At 39.4% G+C, this 14,922-nt stretch overlaps 1 protein-coding gene across 13 annotated transcripts in view; it reads left to right on the forward strand.

The window, feature by feature from the left end:
* Window positions 1-14,922, forward strand: part of ZBTB20 (zinc finger and BTB domain containing 20) — a 481,207-nt gene that overhangs the window by 46,849 nt on the left and 419,436 nt on the right. For 10 of the 13 annotated variants that reach the window (XR_009961441.1, XM_062602027.1, XM_062602023.1 and 7 more), the window contains one exon: window positions 13,068-13,126. The exons of 1 other annotated variant lie outside the window; for it this stretch is intronic. The gene's annotated coding sequence lies outside the window, so the exon portion shown is untranslated. 2 more of the 13 variants (XM_062602030.1, XM_062602034.1) reach the window with 2 other exon arrangements.

Below are 14,922 nucleotides of genomic sequence, written 5' to 3' on the forward strand. Positions count from 1 at the left end.
TCACTTGTAAAGTGGGAATCGTGCCAGTGGGATTTGTGATGGAAAGTGTTCAGGGCACCAGTTGTTATTGTCTAAGAAGTATGATCCAACCTTCAATTTATTGTCCCTGTTTTTTTAGGTGACCAGACCTAGAAACAAATTAACTCTCTGCTCGAAATGGAATTTAACATATGAGTCCCATTTTTTTGGGTAACAGATTTCATCTTGTCTGTTGGTAAAATAATTGGCCTCTGTAAAGAACCAGTAAGTAAACAGCCAAGCAATTTTTGCTAGTACATACCGTAATTCCCATTTTAAAAATTACCTAATAAAGACTGCCTTTTAAATAGAGCTATTTGGGTATATCAGGGGCATGTTGTACTAAATAAAAGGAAGGGGAAAAAAAATCCCTGTGTCATTTGAAAGAGACCATTTAGCCTCTGAACATATTTGCTCCACACTAAATAATAGATGTAATTCTCGAATAAATAGAACATGGTCTATAGCCTTCTGTTGGAAACTGTTTTGTTCTGAATACTTCACCCATTCCATCCACCTGCCCCAAAACAATAAACAAATTCGGCTAGTATGGGTTGTAAGTAAATTTTAGGAGTGTCATATAAATTATTAATTTAATAAAGTTAATATTTAAATAACTTTTTAATCATTAGCAGAAGTGGAAAGTTCAGAGTTAAGATATTCTTCTTCCTCCCCATAAAAATAAACATTAACAAATCAGTCTAATTCCTATGCAGAATGTTGGTTACTCTGGTTTGGAAAGTTAACGGTCGTAGATGGATGTGAAGATATTAATCGTGGCAAAGTATTCAGGTTGCTTTCATGCCCTTGCAAACATTGTCCAAAAGTGTTATTAGCCGGTTAGTATCGGCAACAGGAATTATTAGCATTATCATTAGTGTTATCATTATTAGCGTATGGATATACTCAGCACTGAGTTAACTGAGAGCTTTTCCATGTGTTTTCTCATGTTCTTACCTGGGGAAAGAGTCAAGGCCGCTGTGTTTTTTTGACAGGTCTTGTTGAACATGGTTCTTTTTGGAACAGGCGGGTCAAATCAATAAATAGTGCATGTATGGAAGAAGGTGGTAAGATCGGTGACACAAATCTATTCCAAGGAGAGGCCATTCCACTACTAGCGCCCTGGAAGATCCCTCTGCTCTTTGATAAATATGCTGATCAACTGTTCGCTGCTGTTTAGCTTCCTTGTGGCAGCATCTGTGGTTGGAGTAGTGCTCCTTGGCATCCCTCTTGCTTCTCTCCCCTCTGTCCTGGAACAGTGAGAGCTGGGCTTCAGCTACTTTCTTGAGTATCGGCTCTTCTCTGCTGGTAACAGCCAACCAGTTATAATAGTGATACATATAGTTGTTGGGGAACTGTTAGCATGTTACTTTTGTTCCAAACAGGGTGATTTGCCCGAAGTGGGAAGCATGAGCGTGGTAGCGGTGTTTCTAGCTGTTGGCTCAGTGTTAACTGCTGGGCTTGTGATAAGCATGTGCGGTTCAGGTTAGTTCGCTACACAGTAGTGCTTTGTTTTAAAGCAAGACTCTTTTACACTTACCTAATGGGTAATTTTTTGCCAGTAACTGAAGGAAGAGGAGAAGCTTAAAACTGCAAAATCTGATTCTTGAGGTACGGCAGCTTCCTTGTTCCCTTGGTCTTGGAAGGTGATTGAGTGGAAGTGCTGGTATTCTTTCATGTAACGCCACTGGTATCCTGTGATTTCTTTAGTGAACTTCCAAGGTTTTATTTGGCAAACACACTAAGATGCATTACTTAACTTTCTATGCATAGAATGGAAGGTGTTAGTCTAAGCTATTCTTTTGTGGGAGAGACAAGCCAATGTATCTTTCGTTCCTGTTGTCTGTTTTAACTGTGCAAGAAGCATCACTTTAATTTTGTGTTAACCAGTTTTCAGTTTGGAAGAGCTATTTGAAATACCACTTCACAGCTACTTCAGCACTTCAAGATCCTATCATGTAGTATAGTGCCAGATTTGTCTGATATGTGCAAATATGCATAGAAAAATCAAGCATTTTTGGATACCTAAATCTGATCTCTGGGTTGAGACAGAAAATGATACAAACCCTCCTGTTTTTAAAAGGTATTTCAGCCACAGTCAGATTCATTTTCACTGGGATTCAGAGGTATCTCCTTTTCTGAATAGTAGGAGTTGTGATCAAAGTCTGATAGTAGACTTCTATCACCTTACTTGGAAAAAATCTCATTGTGATGTGAGCTTTATTTATAACTATATATATATATATATATAGTGACAACACCTTTATCTCTGTTGGGCTCCCAGTCCGGGCTAAAAGCAGCACAAATCTCAGCCAGACCTAGCAACTTACGGCCATTTGTTTAGCCTTCCAGTAGCTCAGGTCAACTGTTAGACTACCTGGATGCTTGCAGTGCAGCTCCCAGCATGGTTTCAACCCAAATACTATATATTGATGTATCTCAACTAAGAAGCAGCAATGAGTTATGTTTGTTTCATTTATCAGTGCACTAATACATCTAGCAGCGTGCTTCTACCTTTCCTGGCATGTGTGCTGACTACTCAGCACGTACAGACCCTGGCCAGTCACTGTTTTGCCTGTTAGAATAGATGGCAAAGAAACAGAGATTTACTTTGTGATACAATACATATATAGAGCTCACTCCTCTAAACATTAGGCATGTAGTCTGGGTATTCTGTCTAGATGGAATGGCAGAAGAAAGCAAGAACCTTCTCTGGCAATTGACTTAGCCACGTATCCAAGAAGAGAAGGAATCACCTTCTCAAGATGCCAACTTTGTTCCAGTGGTAAAAGGAGCTGTCTAGGCAACAGGGTCTTTTAGATGGCCAAGTTTAGGTGAGGTGCCTTCATTGTTAATGCCTTTATGTTTTTATTTTGTTGCTTGCAAAGTGTGGATGATCTAGTTCTGTTTGGTTTTACTTTAAAGCGCTTTGAGATCCTTGATGCTAGAGTTATGCAACTAAAAAGTAGCATGACTGGAATTGCGAAGTTAAGGGGGCAGATGTGATACTGGCATTTTTGGAGTGGGCTTTATATTAGTTAAGAAAGAGGAAGGAAGGCTTTGTTGTTAAAGCAGTGGAGTGTAACCCCAGATAAAAGTTCATTACTCAGTCACAGATTTCCTGAGTAACCCCAATCTATATGTCCCAGCTCATCTGAAAAAGTAGCTCCTGCTCTTTCATCTTTGGCTGGCTTGTCTGAGAAGCTTTTTCTATTGATGACTGTCTCCCAGTCTGTGTTGCTGCAGTGCCCAATACACTGATCTCACTGAGATCTCTAAACCCTGCTGCAGTGTCATGTATTACCTGAAAACTTAGTTTTGTATTGCACAGTATGCCTCATAATCTTTGTTCAGTCTCATTTAACATAGGAGGGCAAAAACCTGGATAATGCCTCGATGTGTGTTAAGTTTAAGAAAAGTGGAGGTAATTTTGTGCAAGTTTGAGGAAAATGTATATGTAGGGCATATTAAAAGTATGTCAAGTGGCTCACATGTTTTGAGGGGTATCACCTCAAGAAACAGATTTTTACTATGTAAAGTATTTGTCCTGAAGCATTCTTATTGTAAAAACTCTACCGTGTAATAAGCAGCAAGTTAAATTCATTCTTGAACCTCATTGATTGCACCAAAGGTTAGTTTGATCCACAGCTATCCCTTCACTTTTGCTGGTTAATTTTCAGCTAAAAACATAGAGTCCCTTTTGGATTGTTTCCTTCAGATCTTAATCTGTGCAAAGTTTGTATTTGTTCTATAAAATATGAGGCATTCTTGTAATGGGGAGATCTGCCTGCTTGCAGTGTAGCTCCTGACATGGTTCTAATCCAAATACTATATATTGCTGTATCTCAACAGAGGTTTTTACTAAATCAACTGTCCTCAAAGCAGGATGAATGTTAGAACTAAAAATATGCTACCGATCTGTGTATCTCGGTCTTCTTCATTAATAGTTATTTTGGTAATAATCTTAATTTTTAATTAGACCCATTCTTGTTATTTGTTTTCTATGTACCGATTTTCACATATTAATCATTACAGAAAATAATACTGTATCTGTAATGAATGATAGAAATGATAGGATAAAATAAGGGAAAAAGTGATGTGAGGTTTGCAGATGTATTTTGGGTGTCATATTTAACACTATTTCAGGTGTGTACTTTTCTTCTAATTCTCCTTATATTTAGACTAGAGGAACCTAATGCAGCGTGAAGGAACTGTTTTGTGTCCAGAAGTCATTGCAAAGTGGCAGCTATTGAATATTTAATGTTACCCACTGAATGTAACTGGGGAAAGAGGCATTTTCTAAGAGATTCTGTCGATTGTTTTGTTTTGTGGGTTTTTTCCTAGAGGAAACGTGAACTGCGTTTCTCTATTGTGAGGCAGTTTAGGGTACGCCATGTAAGCGTTGTACATGTATCAGAATAATTTTGAGAAACTCAGTGAAGTACAAGAAGAAAAAGAATGTGAAATAGGCTCAATTTTGTTTTGTTTTTTGTTTTCTTTCACAATGAAAATGTTCTTGAATGTTACTTGACAAATAGCAACTGAAGATGCTGAGAAAAGCTTTGGAACTGGTATTTTGTCAGGGATTGTGATAAACAGTGAGGGTCCTTTGTAATAATACTGAAAATACTTCACCAGCAGAAAAAAAAAAATAAATGCTTGTGCTGTGATATATTTTTTCAGAAAAGAGGTTTGGTATTAAAAGAAGTCTTAGCATCTGTCTAAACTATGTCATTATTAACGGATTTATAGATATATTGACAAATTACTCAGCAGAAGAAATATATATGTGTATATATATATATATATAAGAAAACATATGGTTTACAAACAAGATTTCTTGCCTTTTGATGGACTTTTCCTTCTTAACTGGGGTATCGTGAGCTTCAGAGGCAACTGGAAGCAACTTGTCCTGGGATGCCATCATCCCTCCTTCATGCTGATACATTCACCTGGCAGATGACCTCAGAAGAACATATTTCTGTTGGATGTCAATGTTTCACTTGATCAAGAGCTAGAGTTGGGGTTAAAGAAGAAACCTCCTCCAAATTCCACCCCCACCGCCCCCCCCCCCCCCCAAAAAAAAAGTTACTATACTGCTTGTTTCAGGGGTATGTGATAAAAAGAGCCACCTGTATCTAAAGTGGCTGAAATAATGTGTAAGTTAGGAAGGATGCAAATAGACAAAATCCCTTCCTTTGCCCCTTCCAAAGGAGTAAGAATTGCACCATGACTACTTACAGGCCATTTCATATAGGCCTTATTCAGGTGAGGCTGAAGGTTTTTCTTTTACTTGGCCCTTACAGATGGCTGCTGGTGCAGGTTTGGGTCACCTTGTAACTAGGAGTAGGATGAAAAATAATACAATTTTCTTCATGACTAAGGACTAAAGTCAAAAATCTCCATTCCAGTGGTAATTTCTGAACATCAGTGCACCAAAATGGCTATAGCTATAGCTAGGTATGCAGGATCCCTGCCCAGAACTGCTTTCCAGCTCTTCCAGCAATACTTGGATCTGATTTGACTGAGTTATTCTCCTTTGGTACCACCTGCTGCGCATATGCACTGGGCATCCTTCCCTGGGGCTTCCAGCTAGCACTGTGTTTGTACATGCTGGGAAGGCTGCACAATGCATGGGTACATGGCCAACTTACCTGCCTTGTGAAAAGTGTCCTGAAAACATCCGTAAACTCAAAGAAACATCTTACTTTGTCTTTTGGGTCTGGTAAAATACAAAAGGGTTGGGGAAGATTGGCTGTGTGCTTTATTGCAGTTGTCTCCACTGTGAGACTTCAGCAATTAAGAAAGCCACCCTTTCCTTCAGCTGGATGTGTGCTGAGGCTTCCAGAGGAAGATGTGAAATCAAAAGTGAAAAGAGGGATAGGCATTATCCCTAATTCCGCATCTTTGCTTAACCAGTGTATTTATAAGCCAGCCTTTAACTGCATCAACAGATACATTTTAGGGTTTTCTCTACATGTCTTCAATTCCTCTTTATTTTCCATAGCATTAGGTATACTTAGAAATACATCTATTACTTATACACTGTTCTGTTATGTGTCAAACAGAATTTGTAAGTCATTTGTGTGAGCAGTACACAGTAAACCATTTTCACACAGTGTACTAAATATTAAATATACAGCATAATGTGCTAATAAAATGTTGCTAATGTAAGTAGGCCACCTATATTAGAGGCTAAGCCAGCTCTATGATTAACTGTCTCATTTCTCCAGTTGCAACTTCGGAAGGCTTCTGTAGGCAAAAAAAGGGTATAGTACATAAATATTGGCAAAATTGCTAAGATCTAAACCCAAGAAAAAAACCCAAATTATGTTGGACCATTATAGTATTTAAAAGTAGATTAATAATTATATTATCAGATGCCAGATTTGTGTGCCTTTGTAGCAATGATGAGGGAATAGCAGTATATGAATACCTTGTTAAATATTACCGTAATGCTCTTCTGGAGACTTCTGCTTGTGTGCAGAACTTTAGAATAGGTTTTTAGTGGCATGTCTCATGTGCACAACTTCAGCATATGTGTCCTTATTAATCCAGTGCTTCAAAAGCAATATGATAGAATCATTTCCAAAGAAAAGGTAGTTAAGAAAAATCGCCTGAGATTCACAGTGACATTTCTGCTGTGCTGCTGCTGCTGATGTAACTTTTTCCTGCACGGTAATGACTGTATGCTGGCCTGAGGTTACTGAGGACGAGATGGCATTGTTTTACACTACTGAATGCTGGATACTTGTGTTAAAAGGTTACGTGCTTTTATGTTAGAAAGGTGATGTGCTAACTTCAGCACTATAAAAATGCCACTGTTTTTTATCCAGCAAGGACCTTCCCTTGATTTCAGCACATCAGTGGGGAAAGCTGCGTCACATCAGCACTGGGTTAGGCAGAATCATGTGTCAGAAGGAGGGAGAATGTAAAGATGGACTCAGCTGGAGGTCAGGCCTAGACGAGCATCTCGATGGATCATCAGGGACTGGTGCAATGACTGTTCTATTTGCAGCACAGGCAAGGTTTACTTCAGCAGGGTAGCTCTATTCAATAAAGAAAATGGGATTGTACCTGGGATTGTTTTATCCTTCGCTGTAGAATTTCTATCTGGAGCCTTCCCCAGGTTCTCCCTCTGAATCTAGCATCTTCCTAGCAGATGTGCAGAAACAGGAGAAGGTGCCTGTGCCTCACAGGAATCTCATTTTCTCTCAGTCGCAAGTCAGAAACAGCCGGCTCATTCAGTAGTGAATATGTGAATACAGGATCTTTATACTAACCCTTTTATTTCTGTATTTAAAATTCTACCAGGGCTCAGGGAGAGGAAGGTATTTTGGGGTTAATAAGAAATGTACATTCTTCAAAACAGCCCCATCTCCAAAAAACCAAAAAAAAGTCCACAGCCTTATAAAATATCTGGTTTGTGTCCTAAAATAAAGCATGTATTTCATGCTCTAAAAGTCTGAGGTTTGTAGCTGAAAATGATTAAGTAAATAATTCAGAATTTGTTGTGTTTACTTGTTAATAATTAAGCAGGTTAGTCTGTGTGTTTTTTATAGACAGGGAGCTTTACTTATTTATTTTTATTTACTTGGCTCATGTTCTGATTTTTAAATTCGGAGAAGTTTCTGCCAGGGAAAAGATCATGAGAGGAAAGGCATTAAGGAGTTAAGTGTTGTACAGGAAGCAAAACCTGTAGGGACATAGTCTCTAGTGAGAATGGAGAACTGTCAACTCTCGCTTGCCTTCTGCATTCCCCCAGACGAGTCTCTGGTGCTTTGAGGGAATTAAATCTTGAAGGTGATAATGATTTTTTGGACAAAAGCACCACCTTTGATTCATACTTTGTGATGCCACTGACCAGGGATAGAGGAGTCTGTCTTTGTTCCGAGGTGACATTTGCTTCATCTCAGTCAAAGGGAAGTTTCAGCCTTGTTCTGTTTCAGAAATAGAACAGCCATTTGAAAGAAAAAGAACTCGGGTAAACAGAGAGGCCGTGTATCTGTTTTCTTGTTGTGTGAGTTGCAGTCTGATGAAAGGTTGTAAGCTCACGGCTGTAAAGTCTGAAATCTTTTTTGTCATTTGAGGAGGTACAGAGAGGCCAGCCGCAGTGTGAGCTACTCTCCTAGGCACATTCAGATCCATCCATTGTGAGACTGCATCCTGCGGCTGTTGATAGTTTACTCCCAAGTAGATCAGCCAGGGCATCCTTGCTTTCAGTGGCAATGAACAGGCCAATAGTTTCCCCTTGCATCTTAGAAGCTGTCTCTTGAGTAAAGAACATGGACGAGCAGCAAAATAATTCTGTGTTTTCTATCCAGTAATTTTTGGTTGTTGTTTACGTAGTCTAGACTTGAAACAGAGAAGAGATTTGGGTTTGGGTTTTGTTTTTTCCCTCCCCTGGCAGGCAATGATCCACCCCGCTGCCAATCACATTTCCTCCCTGGCTTAAGCAAAGTCATTGCCTAATTTTTTTCAGCATTTGAACTGCTCCTTTGGTCTTGGCAGAGTAAGATATCACTTGATATTTTCACTCACCTTTTCCAAAGGGGAATGAAAGCACAGGGTAGTGAGAAAAGTCAGTTGAAATGATTGGCATTAAAAGACAAAAGCTGCTGAAATGTGAGAGTGATCTTTGGACTGTATATTAAAAATTAAAGATTTAAAAAGACTGTTTATGTGAGAATTAATAGCCTGATTTTGTTGACAGTTGAAGTCTTCATCTGTTACCATGGCATGTTTTAATTCTCTGTCTTCATTGGTATTTCCTTCTGAAGAAATACTCAGGCTAGTTACTACTACTTCTAATATTAAAAATACCATTTGCTTAGAATCATGGAATGGTTTGGGTTGGAAAGGACCTTAAAGCTCATCCAGTTCCAACCGCTGCCACAGGCAGGGTCACCTTCCACTAGACCAGGTTGCTCCAAGCCCCGGTGTCCAACCTGGCCTTGAACACTACCAGGGATGGGGCAGCCACAACTTCTCTGGGCACCCTGTACCAGTGCCTCAGCACCCTCACAGGGAAGAACTTCTGCCTAAGAGCTCATCTCAATCTCCCCTCGGGCAGGTTAAAGCCATTCCCCCTTGTCCTGTCCCTCCAGGCCCTTGTCCAAAGCCCCTTTTCAGGTTCCTTGTATCCCTTTTAGGCACTGGAGCTGCTCTTCCATGTGAGATAAATATGGGCAGGTAGTACTTTTCAAATGGAATTTAGAAGTGCATGTGTACAAAGCTTCCTTTTCTGCAAAAGAGCCAGTTCACATCCAGTTCATTATCTTATATTTGCAGGACAGGTTGAGGTCTGCGCTAGGCAGTTGCCTTCAGAAATTCTCCAGAATCTGTCTTTATTGTGAAGTAGAATGCTAGTCATTTTATTTATTCCCCTTTTCCCACCAGACAAAGTTTGTCTCTTGAAACAACAAACTCTGGTTCTTAGTGGACCAAGATCCGTATCACAAAAATATTGCTACAGTCAATAGGAATTAATCTGTGGTTGTAAGTCCAAGGAAAGATGTTGAGCCGGCCACAAAACCTGACCACTCAACATGGTCCCTCTGTTTGAGGCTGAGGGGTGGGTGATGAGCCTGCGTGAGTCGATCCGTTCTGATGCTAGATGTACTGTCCTGGAAATGAGAGGACTTCAGGCTCTAACCCTGCCAGATTAGACTTCTCCATAAGCATTGAATTCACACACAAGTTTGGGTTGTTTGTTTTTACGAAGAGAGTTGCTGTGATGCATTGTCCATTTTGCTAAGGACCTTCTTTACCCAATGTTCATGCCAGGTTGACTGAGTCTCAAAAGAGACCAAGAGATTAGATGGTAGTCCCACAGCGAATCATTGTCTGAAATCCTTTCAGCTCCTATAGTCTTAGTAATAATCAACAGCGATTCCTTTCATCCACCTGCTACCAGAGTTTAGTTTGTGTGTATCATGGCTGCTTTTGGAAGGAATCGAACCGGAGTGACGCTGATAGAATTTATCATACTCTTTGAATTTTGTTCTTTAAACACAGAGTCTTAAAAAGAGAAGATCCTCACAGCTACCATCCTATAATATTTTTTACGCTCACCATGAAAGCTTGATAACCCTGAGAAAAAACGTAAATAAAATTTACATGTTCTTTACATATTCTTGAAGGGAATGTATTTTTCTCGGTTTCACTTCATCTGATGATAGTTCGCTGAATAGCATTTTTTTCATTAGTAGCAAATGTCAAAAGGCCGTGGAGCTTATAAGGCATTAACATAAGGAAATGAACAAGTATGTATAGTTCTTTCTTGTTTGCATTTGAACGGCGGTACAGTATGCTGTCATTACTGTATAAGCAATTGGCATAGCAGAAGAGGCGTCTGATTTAGGACTTTTTTAAGCTATAGATTTCTATTTTTGTGGTAGATCTTGTTCTGCTTAGATATTTAAAAAAAGCAGAATTAATAAGTGTACCTAATTTACTTCATCCTTAAAAGCACATTTTTCTAGGAAATTACCATGATGTACCTCAAGCCTCTCTGAGGACTGTGATATATTTGTGACTTTGAGATCAGAACGCCTTTTGTGAGCCTATGCTGTGTTCACCTTTGCTTAGTATGTGAGGGTTTACTTGCAGGTGGACGAAAAGTGGATTCCTGAGTTGTGTGCATAGTTTTTCACTTCATTCATGTCATATGGATGCATACAACAGAGTATAATACTTGATAAGCTATGATTTGAATCATCAAGAAAGTGTTGATCCAGGTGAAACCTTTAAATGTAAACGTGGAAGATGGAATTGAAAACAAAATGAATGGCCTGTAATTTTGGATATAGTATGCTCCAGTAGCTGTCTTGGTCCAGCAAACGACCATCTCAAGTGTAAAGTGTGATTAATTTAAATCAGACATAAAAACAGTTCTAAAAACTATGTGGCAGAAATGTTGCCACTGATTAAACTCAGGCATTCAAATGTTTAGAAAAGATCAAATAATGATTGTGCAAATAAAGAACAGTGAAAGTTACCGAGGCTCTTGCACTTTCTGGCAAGAATCACAACTGAAAAGGACGGCTGTGTCCAAAATTTCACATGCCGGTAGGCCACAGGATTGGAACTGAAACGTTTGACTTGGATTTCATCCTTTGCAGAGCTTGAGGATGTAATGGCTGTGCACTGTCACGGGTCTGACTGATCAGTGGGTACGGAAATATTCTCTTTCACCTTGTGATCAGTTTTTCCCATGCTTTTTCCGCACCTTTCATCTCTTCCAGGTTCCACAGTGCCACTCTCGCTTGGTGGGCTCACTTAGCAGAGCCATCTCTTACTGCAGCACGTAGTTTACCAGCAAGTACAGAGTGGTTAGGTTGTTAGATGAGTTCGATGTTAGGCAAACAGCACAGTTTTGTACCTAATAGTATCACTTAAATCAAACATATCCTTGTGCAGTACATCTAACAGCATTTAAAGGTCAAAAAACTATCCTCATTACTCAATATTTTAGGTCTTCTGTTTTGCTTTTATTCATTGTCTGCGCAGAACTGACAGACTATTCCAGACCATGGTTGTATAATGTTGGAAAGTGCTAACGGTTGCTGTGCAGCATCTCTATTCAGGCAGCTGCAGACCTTATGAAAGCTGGAGCCACACAGCCTTAGTTCAAATAAAACAAAACTTCCCTGAAAGCAGTGGAAGCCACCATCAAACAGAGTGTGCTGCATGTGCCCAGGACTGACCCATGTAGGCTGGGGGATTGCCATAGGGAAATTTCCACAAATGCTGAAGCTGGGGTATCCTTTGGTTGTGATCATCAGAGGTTGAAAGCACCCAGAAAACAAGAGGAGGGCTGCAGATCTGGAAAGGAATTGTGAGCATGTCTCTGAGGAAGCAAGAGAAGCATCACTGTAGTAGCCAGGAACTGGAGGGAAGTCAGGCTTGGAAACACCGAGCCTGAAAGCCTGCTGGTGTCACATCTTCTTTATCTGAGAAAGGAACACTTTGCGTCCTTTCTTTCTAAATAAATAAGGGTGCTCCAGAGATCAGTTCCTCCCTGTTACGTACTCTGTTCTTACCTGTAACCTCAGTGATTAAAGTGCCTTTGTGTTTGCCTTGGGAAACCCCTCACCAGTGAAGCATTAAAGGCTACCGGTAGGTTTAGTTAACCTATTCCTGCCATACTTGAGCTGGTATTACCTTTGGACACAGGTTCTACCTGTAAGGTCAGCACTTGAGAGAGATGAAGGCATCTCGCTGCTCCTGTGAAGAAGCACGAAGCCTGGGCTGGGTGTGGACACTGTAATCTAAATGAACCTCCTGTAATGGGAATTGGAAATGGTGCTAGTCAGGTCCCTAAACCATATTCTGCACTGGTGGAAGGGAGTGCCCAAATTTTGCTTTCAGACTTCAAAAGACTCTTTCCTCAGCTGTTTGGCAGCCGGTTTTGAACATTTTGGTAGCAAGAGGTATATGGTACTAAGTCCGCGTTCCCTTTTTCTTTCAAAATGCAGCCTATAGAGAGGTTTTCTGAACATTTAGTCATTCTTTAGTCATTTAGAGTTGAAAGATGTGGAGACTTTATACACAGTTTTTCATTAAAAAAAGAAAAAGAACCTCTTCAAAGTTTTGACCTGTTACAGTACTTTTTCCACAAATGCATTTGAATGGCACATGTAAATTGACAGATTTTGGTTGTGACACCCATTTGTTTTTAATTTCTAACAGGAATGAAACTACACTTACTGGAAAAAAAAAAAAGTTTGGGGTTGTTTTTTTTGAATCATGGAGTCTTAGAAATTGCTCCCTATTAATTTGGTGCTCAGCTGTGTAACTTTTCCCTCTAAAGGATGCATGTAACATGACATTTCAGATACTAGTACATTTAACTTATTTGTTTGTCACTTGTGTACTAAATGTGAATGTGTAGGACTTTGTTTTGCCTCCTTCAGATAGCTATATATTTATATATATACAGCATTCCACCCACTTCCCCCACTGAACGTCTAGCTACTTGACTGTTACGAAAACTCACGGTGTTCTGTGTGCAAATCGCTAAACATAAGCATTTCTTTTCTCTACAGCAGCATAAGAAAGAAGTGTTGAGAGCTGCTCTTACCCTTTTGGAGTCCGAAGTCAAAAGGTAAAACCAAATGCCAGTTTTTGGGTTTCTGAAGGTGTTGATTGTAAGCGTTTGGAAATGCTATTTCCTTATCACAGTTGAACTGAGATTTCCCACAGGAGAGAAGCAGGGATATGGTAACATGACACAAAACATTATTAGACCTCTTTAAGAGCATCAGCGTATCTGGGCATAAATTATCCAGGTAAGTTACAAGTGGCAAACTGTGATGATCTATTTTAGTTAATATGAAAACATTGGCATTAAGAGTCGGTGGGGCTTTCACTGGAGTTTAATATTGCTAAGGATTTAATGATTTTTGTCTCACTATAACTTGACAGTTTTTATGATATATAAAGTTTTTTCAAATTACAGTAGGACAAATCCTGTAGCTCTTTTCTCAGGCAAGAGTCCCTCAATGGGAGTTTTGCCTGAGTGAGAACTGAATGAGGTCTAAATAATTAGCAATTAAAATATTCAGTTATTGTGCTACTGTATATAACAAAGCACTGGAGATATTAAAAATTGCTAATCTCTTCCTTATTAAAATGATAACTGCTAAACATAATACAGTTTTGCATTTTCTATCATTCATTTTTTGCAGTTCATTAGTAGAGGTGAAATGCTTGTGACAAATAGTCATTTGAACTTTTGAGGGATTGACTTTGTTTTCCTGACATTTTAGTTAATATTTCTGACTGTGTTGATTTGCAAGCAGAAGTGTTGGTGGAAGCCATGGATTTTAGTCAGACACTAGATAACGTACAGAGAGTGACTTCTGATAAACCATTTGTGAGTACTTGCAGAAGAAACCAGATGGTAAGCTACTCACCAGGAGACAGAGCTAAGCAATTTAGATATCCAGTTTGTATGTGCTTTGATAAGCAGCTTCTTGTAACCAGCTCCAGTAATAAGTTAAGGATTGTACGTGGAGCTCACTGGGCGGATAACTTCCAGTGAGGCACAAGTGTTCAAACACTTCAGCAACAGGTTCAGAAGCAAGGCTGGTGAAATCCTTTAGTTGTGCACTCAGCTCTGTAAAGTAGCACATGAACCATTTATTACTATGCTGTTTAAGATGGGGGCCAAACTGTGCTCTCATCCTACTTCACTGCAGAAAAGAATAAGAAGGAATAAGATGAGTCTTCTGCTTCCTTTGTCACACAGCAGCAACAGGATGTTTAGAGAGGGAGAATGGTATTTGGTGAGTGGGAAAGCAGTGGTAAATGAAGGTGATAACTGGTAGAGGAAGAAGGTGAATTACTGAAAGGATCTGGAGACAGATGAATTTCCCAAGGGAAGACAACTCCCTCAATTCTGTTTCACCCATAGCCACTCCCTGACATAGATTTTATTACTGATTATGCCTAAAGGTTTTGTTTCTAATCTTTCTGCAGAGCCATTCTAGGCCTAGGCATTTAATTGTGCCATATAACGTTGTTGACAGTTCAGGCTGTGATTCTGCAAGGGTTTACCCATATATTTCACATACAGCATTATGAGTAATCCTGTTGAAGTAGATGAGATTAATTGCAGGACATAAAGTTAAGCGTGTATATTAGTCTTTGTAGTAAAAGAGGTGTAGTCTCATTTCTTTATTTATTTTCAGTATGGGTGATTCTTTTTAAAAGTACATAAACACATGGGATTTTCCACCATTTTTGTGGCAATTAAAGAGGAGGTAGACGGTAACAAAAGAAGCTTTTCTGCTTGTAACCAAAATCCACAGTTTTGTCAGGTTCTCAGCTGTAAAGTGTGAGAAAGAATAGGCTGCCATCATTTTCCTTTTTACATGCACAGTTAAACCTCCAGCCAGA

This window comes from Pezoporus occidentalis, unplaced genomic scaffold (genome assembly GCF_034315485.1).
Source record: "Pezoporus occidentalis ecotype Australia unplaced genomic scaffold, CSIRO_AGI_Poc_V1 ctg74, whole genome shotgun sequence".
NCBI classification, from domain to species: Eukaryota; Metazoa; Chordata; class Aves; order Psittaciformes; family Psittacidae; genus Pezoporus; species Pezoporus occidentalis.